Below are 12,157 nucleotides of genomic sequence, written 5' to 3' on the forward strand. Positions count from 1 at the left end.
TGGCACCGTCGCAGAGTTCAGCCACAGTAGGGGCACTGGGTCCCCACCGGAAGCAACACAGTGCCACCCACAGCTAGAGGGAAGGGAAATCACTTTGATTAAAGCAGCAAACATTCTTTCATTGTTTCCCAGCCTTCCATCTTAGTTCTCAGCACCTCCACCGCTGACCTGTGAAATGTCGGGGCACAGGGGTGGATTGTGGGCGCACGCGGATGCATTTGGAAACCTCTGTCTGACAAGTTTACAGAGAACAATGGGAGCCTTCAACTTCACCTGTCCCGCGCCAGAGCCATGACATTTGCACTAATTGCCAAAATGGAATAGCCCCACAACCTAAACAAAATAAGCTGACAACAATTGCCTCAAAATGGGGCCGAGTGTGCGCGGTGGCTCTTTGAATTCATTAATTCGCTTTATGATCACGATGGATTTAGTGCTGTCGTCGTTTCAAGAAACATACCAGTTCAAACCCCATGCACAGTCCCTTTTGAATACATACTTTGTAAAATAAATAACCAAAAATAGATAAAAAATAATGACGTCTTGCAACATGTACAAAGGATTACTGGCAAGGGCTGTTGAAGACTGCATCGCTCGCCAGCACCAGAGGGCAGCAGAGCGACTAATTGGGGGTACATGTTACATGTTAAGGGAATGGATGACACCACACCAGTTAAAACTGTCAAATACAAAATAATGTGCACTCTCCTTTGACCTCCCATTGACCTAGAGTTCCCTCAGCGGCCTGTTCTCTGCTTACAACTATTCATCACTGACATCGACTGACGGGCCTTCATCGAGATTAATGGTATTTCTGACCCTAACTGAGTCTACTCTAAATCCGACCGCATCACGGGATGCAGGGTATTTTCTACCATTGGCTGCCCTCGCCATGTGCACTGAGCAGGCACCACGCCCACCTTGCCACGTTAAAAAACACTCACAGCAGGTAGGAAGCACACAACACACACTGACTTTTGCCTCTCTTGCATGGAGCACCTGTGCAGAAACACACCGGGAGGACTCTTCAAAAGGTGCAAGACCCACCTTGTACAAGAGCAGCCGACCGGCACAGGGAGCTGGGCATTGAGGTGTGGGATGAACATCTAGCAAAGCTTAACAGGAAATTCTGCCAAGGATTGGATCAGGACGCAAACCCTCTGATCAATAAACTTGCTACAATCACTGCAAACCGTCTGATCAATGAACTTGCTACAGTCACTGCAAATCCTCTGATCAAGATAATTGCTACGATCACTACAAATCCTCTGATCAAGTTACTTGCTATAGTCATTGCAAATCATCTAATCAAGATAATTGCTATGATCATTGCAAATCCTCCGATCAAGATGCTTACTATGATCACTGCAAATCATCTGAGCAAGATAATTGCTACGATCACTGCAAATCCTCTGATCAAGGTACTTGCTATGATCACTGCAAATCCTCTGATCAAGATGCTTGCTATGGTCACTGCAAATCATCTCTTCAAGATAATTGCTACGATCACTGCAAATCCTCTGATCAACCCTCTGAGACAAACAAAACTGCCTTCAAGTCTACTTCCAGAGACTACAAAATAGCCACTACACAGGCTAAGGCAGACTCCTATAACACCAGGATTAGCAACGCCAATTCTGATACTAAGGAAATCTTCGCTATATTCAGGGAATTGGAATCCCCATCCGTACCACCCTCTACTATCACCAAAGATTAAACCTGGTGCAACCAAATTCAAGCAGCCATGCTACACAAGCTAGACACCCTACACTCCAAAATCCTAGCGCACCAAAAAAGCACTATCCGCTCTACTTGATCGCACTAAAGCTCCTCCAGCCCAATCGCCAGACGTTCCCACTCAAATACCTAAATTTGAATTCTCGAACATGACTGAACCTGAGGTCATTGCACTCATTAAATCTATTAAGCCCTCTAACTGCAAGGGAGATACCTGCCCCTCCCACATTATCAAAGACTGCGCTCCAGCCCTGGCTCCTATCATCACTGCTTTCATCAACGCCTCTTTCCAATCATCCCATGTACCGACTTCTCTAAAAGAAGCTTGGGTCAAACCTCTCCTAAAAAAACCCTCTCTCGACCCCTCCATCCCAGGGAACTACCGTCCCATCACAACTGTCCCTTTTCTGTTAAAGATCTTGGACAAAGCAGCCTCAAAAGTTTATTGAAGACAACCACCTCCTCGGCCTACGCCAGTCGGGCTTCCGCCCTCGACATGGTACCGAGACGGCACTACTTGACCTAAAAAATCAAATAGACGACCTAAGAGATGCGGGCAAACCAGCTCTCCTCCTGCTCCTTGACCTCTCTGCGGCCTTCGATCTGGTCGAACACAAAACGCTATGCCACCATCTCACAAACTCAGCCCACTTCTCGGCCAAAGCATGCAACTGGATCTCCTCGTTCCTTCAAGAGAGGGTAATGAAGGTCTTCTCTGACTCCGCCAACGCTACGCCCGCTCCATCAAATGCGGAGTCCCACACGGCTCCTGCATAGCCCCCACACTCTACAATCTCTTCACAAGGCCTCTCTTCAAGATTCTGGACTCCTTGGGCATCTCATATACAAACTATGCAGATGACACACAGGTCCTCATCCCCCTGTCAGGTGACTACACCTCAGACCTGGACACACTCAATAGGATCTATGCCACCATCCAATCATGGATGGCGGAGAACTGGCTCTGTATAAACAGTGATAAGACCGAACTACTGCTTGTTGGCTCCCCATCTACACTGGGCAAACTTGACGCCAAATATCAATCCTTCACCGTGGATAATATTCCCATCAGAATCTCCCAAACCATCAAAACACTGGGTGTATATCTAGAACCCAGCCTCACCATGGACAGACATGTCAATGCCATCGCCTCTTCCGCTGCATATCACTCCAAACTTATCAATGCCATCAGGCCCTTCCTATCTCAGCAAAACTGCATCTCAATTGCCAGAGCCATCATCGGCTCCAGACTTGACTACTGCAATGCGCTGTTCATTGGAACTTCCCAAAAAAACCTCACCAAACTCCAGATTGCACAAAATAATGCCTTAAGAGCTGCTACTGGCACCTCTCGCAAGGAACACATCTCAGGGATCAGGAGGCAGGTACACTGGCTCCCCATCAAGGAAAGGGTGGTCTTCAAAACCTTGGCCCTTACACATAAATGTCTGCACGGTCAGGCCCCCCCTTATCTGACACAGAGGATTACCAGACAAACAATCAACAGACCGTCTAGAGTAGCCTATGCTAATCGCATCACTGTCCCGCACACGCGCAGAGTGCGGGCAGGAGGCACTAGCTTCCCCTCTATGGCGGCGACCTTATGGAACAACCTCCCAGCTCAGATTAGATCAATTGAGTCTCACACAGCCTTCCGCAAGGCCTTAAAAACCCAGCTCTTTGTATAAAAGAGCCCCTCAGTCTAGGTCTACACCTCCACTATATCACCTAGCACACGCTCTGTTATGCCTCGTGCTACCTAGGAAAGTATATGAGTAACCAACTGTAACCTTCACTGTATACCTGCTGCAACTATGTAATAGGACTGTATATCGTCTGTAACCCTGTAACTGAATCTACCTAAGTATACCATATGGAGCCGCTTATTGTAACCCTCAAGCAAGCCTTCTTTAAATCTCCTTATAGCGCCTCGTTGCCTCCGGGCTGTAGTGCGCTCTACAAATACTAAAATAAAATAAAAATAAATAAAATAAGATGCTTACTACGATCACTGCAAATCATCTGATCAAGATAATTGCTACGATCACTGCAAAACCTCTGATCAAGATACTTGCTATGATCACTGCAAATCCTCTGATCAAGATACTTGCTATGGTCACTGCAAATCATCTGATCAAGATAATTGCTACGATCACTGCAAATCCTCTGATCAAGATACTTGTAACGATCACTGCAAATCCTCTGATCAAGATACTTTCTACGAGCACTGCAAATCCTGTGATCAAGATGCTTGCTACTGTCACTGCAAATCATCTGATCAAGATAATTGCTACGATCACTGCAAATCCTCTGATCAAGATACTTTCTACGAGCACTGCAAATCCTCTGATCAAGATGCTTGCTATGGTCACTGCAAATCATCTGATGAAGATAATTGCTACAATCACTGCAAATCCTCTGATCAAGATGCTTACTACGATCACTGCAAATCCTCTTGACCACTACCTGTGGCCCATTGCAGCGCTGACCCTGTGAAACCATACCTACTGTGGCAAGAGAATACAGACTGAGAAGCAATCCAAAAACGTGACTACACTTTCAACCAGAGAAATTGGTATAAAGAGGCTCAGCCTCGATAGCCAACAACACCGGCTGTCAGATCAAAACTGGCAGCCAGATAAAGAACGAGAGCAGGAAGCACACGTTCTGTTGCCACAAGTATCCAAATTCCATAAAAGAAACAGTATGCGAGAATGGTGTGGAGATTTTCTGTGCTGTGACCTGTACTTAAGGACACATAGGGCCTGATTCATGGAACATTTTCCTGTGTTAGAAAACACCTCCATGAATCAGGCCCATAGTGTACACATCTGAAAATAACTCAGTAACACTTCCTCTTTCAGTCACTAGCCCCACCTCAACACAAGCCCAACCTAAGAGATTCAACGTCCATAGCCTCGCTCTAACAAATGGAATGTATCGTTTATTACGTTTCAACCTTTGAAACTATTGTGCTGTACACCGTGGTGACATCGCCAGTCAAGGAGGGTGCTGCAGAACACTGAAAACATGTTAATTTGACTTTCTAAAAGTATATTGAATTTGTTGAGAAATTGTCTTGCGAATATTTGGGGACATCAGTGCAGCAAAAAACAAGTGAAAAGTGAGATATAAAAACAAGTTTGTCCTTTGTGCCATAGCTTTTTCCGTTCAGTGGACCACAATGCCACTGGAGGCGGGAGAGAGATAAAAGCTACTGAAGAAAATGGGGGACTGCTACAGTCATGTCATTGCTTTTTTATAACACACTTCCTGCGGACGCTGGCCTCTAGGCACTGTGCCACCAGTTCATCTATAGTGTAAAATGAATGATCCCTATCAAATATAGATTTCATCATACAGGTGTGTCAAAGTCATATTGCATGGCCCTTCTTTGGGGTGGTGGGCTCTGGGGACCGGGTATAGCCGCCATCTGTATGATGAGTGACCTGGAGGTGACATAAGGGGCAGTGTTCCCACAGCCCCTCCACATGTCCCCAATAAATATGCATGTTATTAACAGAGGTGAACATTACCCAGTCGCCTTCTAGCTTGGGGACGAGTAATAGATCCTGGTTCCTGCCTGATAGGCTGACTGCCCCTAACACCCCGCACCCACACTCATGGGGAGACTTCAGAAGAATCCAGGCACTCAAATCAAAATTGAGGAAAAGTAAATCCCCCTCAATATGCATCAAACGCTTGTGCACCCTAATAACAGGCAAGGGTACTAACCAACCAACATATCATTCTGAAAAGAGTAAAAGATCAGAGTTCCCATCCGGGACCCTAACCTGGCCTCACAGAGAGAGTCCATAAGAACCAAACACCACAAGGACCACCATGTCCAACTTGGGTCCTTCCTTTCATCTATCTTCCTCTCTACCTGTGGTGTTCCCCATGGGTCTAACCTCTCGCCTGGGCTTTTCAACCAATACCTGGCAACTCTCGCCCACTGCATTGCCATTTTCTGCTCAAATTTCCAGTGCTACGCTGACGACACTCAACTCATTTTCAGGCTGCCCTCTGCCACCTCCTCTCCCTCTCTCATCTCTGATTGCCTAACTGCCATTCAAGATTGGTGTGCTGCCAATGATCTTTGCCTGAATGCCCGCAAGACGGAGATCCTCCTCACCGGCACACCTTCACCATCCTTTCCCCTCACTCTCTGGCCGGCCTCCCTTGGCCCTCCTTCTACCCCCACCTGCGAGGCTAAGAACCTCGGGGTCATCTTTGACTCCACCCTTTCCTTCTCCGCCCACATCTCTGAGGTCTCTAAAAAGTCAAATTGCCGACTGCACCTTCTCAGAGGTACTCTGTCTTTCCTCTCCTTCCCCCAGAAGCTCATGGTATCTCAAGCTCTGGTTCTCTCTAGCTTGGACTATTGTAACAGCCTCTATCTAAATCTACCTGCCTCTACTCTCCGCCCTCTGCAACTAATCCAGAACAGGACTGCGAGACTTGTCCTTGGCCTCAAGCCCTGGGATCATATCTCTCCAGCTCTGAAATCTCTCCACTGGCTCCCAGTGGATGCAAGGATTACATTCAAAACCCTCTGCATTGTCCAGAAGGCTTTCTGGGGCCTGGGTCCAAAATACCTTCAGCTATCCCTCCGCAAATACCTCCCCTCTCGAGCTCTTCGCTCCTCTACCTCCAACTCACTCAGGGTCAGTCGTTTTTCTAAGAAACGAGCTGGGGGTAGATCTCTGTCTTCGGCTGGGGCCTCCCTCTGGAACAGCCTCCCTGCCACTCTAAAACTTGAGGAAAACCATCTCCGGTTCCGGAAGCACCTCAAGACCTTCCTCTTTTCTTCTGCCTTCGCTCCCCCTGCCCCCTGCTGATCTGTTCTCTCTTGGCACCGTGCACCTGGCCACCCTCTGTCTTTTGGGCCCAGGTATCTGCTCATCCTGCCACCCTCCCGCACTGCCTCCGGGCCACCCCTTAACTGGGGTCTGTATCTGTACCCATACAGCCCCCCCTTTTTCTTCCTGCACTTATCAGACCTACCCTGTCTGCTGCCTTAAATCTAACACTTGCAAATTGCTGGCTGCATTACCACTGTTTGTTGCCTTTATTATTTATTTATTGTTATTTATCTGTTTCTCCTCTGCTTCGCACTTTCCACTTCTCCTCCCTTCCATGCACTTTTCCCCTCCCCTCTCTCCCATGCACTTGCGCGTTCTCAATGTCACTGGGCCTAGTAAGATTGCTGTTTTGTTCTACCCTGTTCCCCTCCCTTGCCTTGTCACGCTCTGAAATACTTGTGTACGAGCGCGATAGAAATAAAATATCAATCAATCAATGAAAAGTCCAGAAACTGTCAAGAGAAAGCCCATGCCCAGCCATCGGAGTCAACACAGTTATCCCTGCACTCATATTCACACCTGCAAGCCCTGAGCGCGCTCGCATAGAAGCAGCTTTCCATCCATTAGTCTCATGCAAACCCTGCAGCTGGATCACAAGTGCCAAAATTAAACCCTCCCTTGATTGAAGCTTCAGTGTGGTGCGATCGAGAATTGAAACGAGGGCCACGCGCAGAGCCACAGAATTGTGCGGCTTATCATGTGCCATCAACCGACTTCTAAACGGTTAAACCCTCCGCCATCGTCAGGGAAGTAATTATTAGAGCCAATCATAGAAGGGAAAATAAGCATAAGCAAAACAAGAGGGGATGGCTGGAAGGTTTAGAATGAATCTTAAATGTCTGGCGTTGCTCTTTGAAACCCTCCAGACCATCGTTCTTCACCTTCTACAAGACTTTACAGAAAGGGGAAAGACCATATGCAAATCAGGCCTGGTCCCACCCAAAAGGGGCAGTCCAGCCAAAATTGCTTGATCGCTTCTCTTCTGCACGAGACCACAAGCAACCGCAGACATGTTTGCCCTCATCGGGCATCATCAGTAGGGTGAAGCTTGGGTCTCAACAGCTGTGGAACCTATGGTGGAGCTAATACACAGAGAAAGCTTACATGGAAATAGATCATAACCATTTATGAGATGAGGGGAGGAAGAGGCTAGAGAAGCACTAATGAGGGACTGTGTTAGTTAACCAAGTTCATCGCAAACACTATGAAACCCCACAGTTTGCTGCAGTGAGGGTGTCCCAGGTTACTGACCTGGAGGAAGGGGTCAGCTAAATGGAGCCAGCAGGTATTCGCCAGAATCCTAGCGAGAAAGCAGGAAACCTGTTGGGAAAGTGATGTTAAGAAGTGAGCTGGGCGCTATATTCATGGCACCAGGAAGTCAAGAAGTGAGCAGGGTACTGTAGCATTAAGAATGTGTGTTTTAAGCTAAAATGTGAGCCGCTGTCTATATATCCCTGGGACTGAAGTCAAAATGTGAGATGGGGGCTATATCCATGGGACTGTAAAGGCAAGAAGCAAACAGGGTGCTGTATCCTTAAGATTATGTGAGTTTTAAGCCAAGTGAGCTGGGTACTATATCCCCAGGACTGAAGCCAACAAGTAAGTGAGCTAGGTACTATATCCCTGGGACTGAAGCCAACAAGTAAATGAGCTGGATACTATATCCCCAGGACTGAAGCCAACAAGTAAGTGAGCTGGGTACTATATCTCCAGGACTGAAGCCAACAAGTAAGTGAGCTGGGTACTATCTCCCCAGGACTGAAGCCAACAAGTAAGTGAGCTGAGTACTATATCCCAGGGACTGAAGTCAACAAGTAAATGAGCTGGGTACTATATTCCCAGGACTGAAGCCAACAAGTAAGTGAGCTGGGTACTATCTCCCCAGGACTGAAGCCAACAAGTAAGTGAGCTGGGTACTATATCCCAGGGACTGAAGCCAACAAGTAAGTGAGCTGGGTACTATCTCCCCAGGACTGAAGCCAACAAGTAAGTGAGCTGGGTACTATATCCCCAGGACTGAAGCCAACAAGTAAGTGAGCTGGGTACTATCTCCCCAGGACTGAAGCCAACAAGTAAGTGAGCTGGGTACTATATCCCAGGGACTGAAGCCAACAAGTAGGCGAGCTGTGCACTATATTCCTGGGACTCTTGGCACCAAGTGAGCCTGGCGCCATGTATCAGGGGGGCTGGGGTGCTATGCATATCAGACTGTGAGTTTTGAGCTAAAAAGCAAGCTGAAGCACTATACCTCTAAGGTTTTAAGTGAAAAAAACGATGTACAAAAATCAAACAAAAAAGATGACTGATTTACAAAGACCGCTCCGAGCGATTTTTCTGAATCGGTCTGTCAGCCCCTCCGACGCATATGAGTGCGCACAGGGGCTGAAGGAACAACGGAACCCAGAGGAGGAGTCACAGGAGTGCCAGGTGTGTCAATGTCTGTGTGTGTGTGTGTCTGTCTGTCTGTGTGAAAAGTTATGTTTGTGAAGGGAGAGGGATGGGGAAAAGAAACGTGTTGCGTGTTTGTGTGTGTATGTGGTGGTCGGTGCAGGAGAGCAAGATGGAACGGAGGACTCGTGGGTGACACACCCCCAATTGGAAGAAAACCCACAGGCATGTGCTTTTTCGGCTTTTGGAGGGCTGCACAAAACCGACGAAATAAATCGGTCTTTTTTATGTGCAGCCTTCAAAAAGCGGAAAATTCACATAGGACCATCTCTGACATGGCACATTAGATTAAAGCAACCTGAGAAGACCAGTGGTCCATTAGAGAGGCCGGCCTGCCATTAAGGAAAACCCATACTTAATCCTCTAGTTTTTTAGTGGGCTCAGCAGGGAGGCAGTGGCAGTGAAACCCGAGGAAAATCCACAGACACCTTCTTTTTGGAAATATATGGCTATTTTTAATTTTACTAAACAGAATCAACACATCCAAGTATATACGTAACCCGTTAAGAACAGGTACATCTCAACTCATATACACATATTTACAGTGGTTCCGCCTTGTGACAGGCGGGTCCAGGTGGAACCGCTATCTCTGCCCCCATGAGCGTTGTACAGCGGTGAGGTCCCCCCTACGCTGTCACAGACCTCTCTGCCATGCCCTATGTTGGGGGGTGATCCCAGGAGGCACCATCATCTTGTTTGACACCTTCGGCCTCCAGGCTCCAGCCCCCATATTCATCCACCTCCCCATCAGAACCCCTATCGGGCTGAAGCCATCCCAGTGAGAGGCAAACCATGCCCTCGTCACTGCACCTAACCGTCCTCAGGGTCCCCCCGAGAGGGGCAAATCACTGACCACATGGTCTATCCCCACCTGCCAACCTCTTAACTAAAAGGGAGGGTGGGATGGAAACTTGACCTGGAGAGTGGCAGGAGTTTCCAGGCGGCGACAGGCAGAGCAGGTCTGAGGGTCCAGGAGATCCTTGTGGTGTCAGCAGGGTCACGGTGGAGGAGTGGAAGAGCTGCTGCTCCCTCACTCCTCCGCCCCTTTTTAACAGCATCGTTTGCCGCCGTTGCCGAGGCCCCTGTGGTTGCCCTATTGTTCCGGTTGAGGTCGTGTCACCACACCCTCAGCAGTTCTCGGCGGCTGCTTAGTGCAGCCGCCCATTTCCCCAGTCTTCCCGGCGCCTCCCGCCCTGCCACCCTGCGGCCCTTCCACTAGGGAAGGGTACCCGCCTCAAACCCTAGGCCCTTTCATCGTTCCGCCATCCCCATCTTGCTACTTGTGAATGAAGGTGTTGAACCATACATTTCTGATTTGCGTGTTCTGTTGATCATAGGTTACACATGTTACTTGTGCTCAGTTTTGCGCATACTTATTTTTGGATCAGTACATTTCGTGGAAATTCCTATCGCTCCATTTAACCTTTAAAGCGTCACTTTTTCAATTCTTCCAGCAGGTTTAGACTTCCATATGTGCTACATCAGAGGCAGCAGTGGAGGTACGACCCTGGGCGCCCAAGAGCAGCATTTCTGATGCCCACAGACTTTAGATACTGAGGGGTAAGTGTTCAGCCCTTGGAGGAGAGAGTGAAGAGAGGCACACGTGGGAGATTTGACAAATAACAACAGAGATTGCACAAAAATGTGTCTTTATTTGTCAGCCATTGTCCACCTACATGTTTTAAGTCTTCTCGCCCCTTGTAGGGTGAGAAAGTAGCTCAACACATGCAGAGGCTCTGAATGTAATGCAATTGTATGTGCAAAGGCACAGGCATGTACACATACACATTCCTGTAGTGGTCTTGAAATCTACCTTAGTTGTTTAGAAATAGATACCATTTTGTGTACCCAGCACTTTGAAAAGATTGATTGCACTGTTTGCTTTCCTTCTTTTGGCCTCAATATCAGGCCGAGGGCCTTTAATATGTTAAGGTTGGTGATCTCAAGTCGAGGCCTAACCTACCAATGATGTGCTTTGTCTGAATCATCTCTTTTGGTCTGAAAATATCGAATTTCTTACTGTGAGGCCGAAAACCTCGAATTTAAAACAATTAATTGTAGCTGTTTTAAATGCAGGGTGTGAGCCCCTGCAGCCCTCGCACATCCCCCATTTTAATCAATACTCCAACGCAACCGCCCATCTATTTTTTCAACTAAAATCCTTGTTTTGAATTTGAGGTTTTCTACCTCGCAGTAATGGTCTGCAATATTTTGTAGTGATACCCACTGAGGACCCTCTGTCAGCTTGGCCTGAAAAAAGACACCTCATCCTGCTAGCCCTCATGGGAACAAGGCTGCTCCTGTGCCCAATATCCTTACCTTCACGCATGCTTTAATTTAATGTGTTTGGATTCTCATCCATGAGTCTGCACGGTGTATGCTTGAGGACTAATTTGAGGGCCGTGATTGCCTTGGTGGTCCCATGCCCCTCTGCACATTGTTCGGCTGATGGAGAGCGGCCATGAGTGTGTGCCTCCATCCTTGGGTTAGTCCCTTGAGTTGATAAGTATTGCCTCAGCATAGCGCCGGCTTTCGACCCAAAGAATACAGACTGTGGTTGACCGTAAACCAACTGGTGGTAGGGCAGTGCTTAGATCTCGCCAGTGCTGTCCCCACCATTGTTGACAAAGGCGTTGTTCAAAGCAAGCAAGTGGCACAGTGTAGACACAGGATTGCTACTCACGTGGAGCTTCACACACTGCCAACACTTAGGGGTCTGGGAGTGTCTCCTCCTTCATGATTGCCTCTGCACTGAAGCTCCACCCCTAGTCACGCCATTTCTCTTAACATTTCCTCCCAACGTCAGCTTTCCGGAGATCATGATCACTGGCCCAGCCATTGCCTTCTCTCCATCCAATGCATTGAAGGCGGATAGTAGTCTGCCCAAAACCCTGAGGTGGCATTACGTGACCAGGATACACGGTTAGCAGTGATTTACTTTTTATAGCACAGGATACATTCAGGAATTTTGATGAACAGTTGTTCATGAAGAAACATTGTAATTAACAAAACGAGTATCATGGCCAGAAAGCACGGCCCTCAAATCAGGCGTATGATGTAAGTCTGTTGAATTGCAAGTTTTTCAACAGCGGGAACTGTGAAATAAA

At 47.7% G+C, this 12,157-nt stretch overlaps 1 protein-coding gene across 3 annotated transcripts in view; it reads left to right on the top strand.

Moving 5' to 3' along the window:
• PIP5K1B (phosphatidylinositol-4-phosphate 5-kinase type 1 beta) overlaps nt 1-12,157 on the top strand; it is a 792,190-nt gene that overhangs the window by 243,202 nt on the left and 536,831 nt on the right. The window contains exon 2 of one of the 3 annotated variants that reach the window (XM_069625767.1): nt 10,505-10,610. The exons of 1 other annotated variant lie outside the window; for it this stretch is intronic. The gene's annotated coding sequence lies outside the window, so the exon portion shown is untranslated. The remainder of the gene's footprint in view (nt 1-10,504; nt 10,611-12,157) is intronic. One more of the 3 variants, XM_069625768.1, reaches the window with a different exon arrangement.

The sequence above is a fragment of the Ambystoma mexicanum genome, chromosome 6p, assembly GCF_040938575.1.
Source record: "Ambystoma mexicanum isolate Mex_15411 chromosome 6p, UKY_AmexF1_1, whole genome shotgun sequence".
Classification (NCBI taxonomy): domain Eukaryota; kingdom Metazoa; phylum Chordata; class Amphibia; order Caudata; family Ambystomatidae; genus Ambystoma; species Ambystoma mexicanum.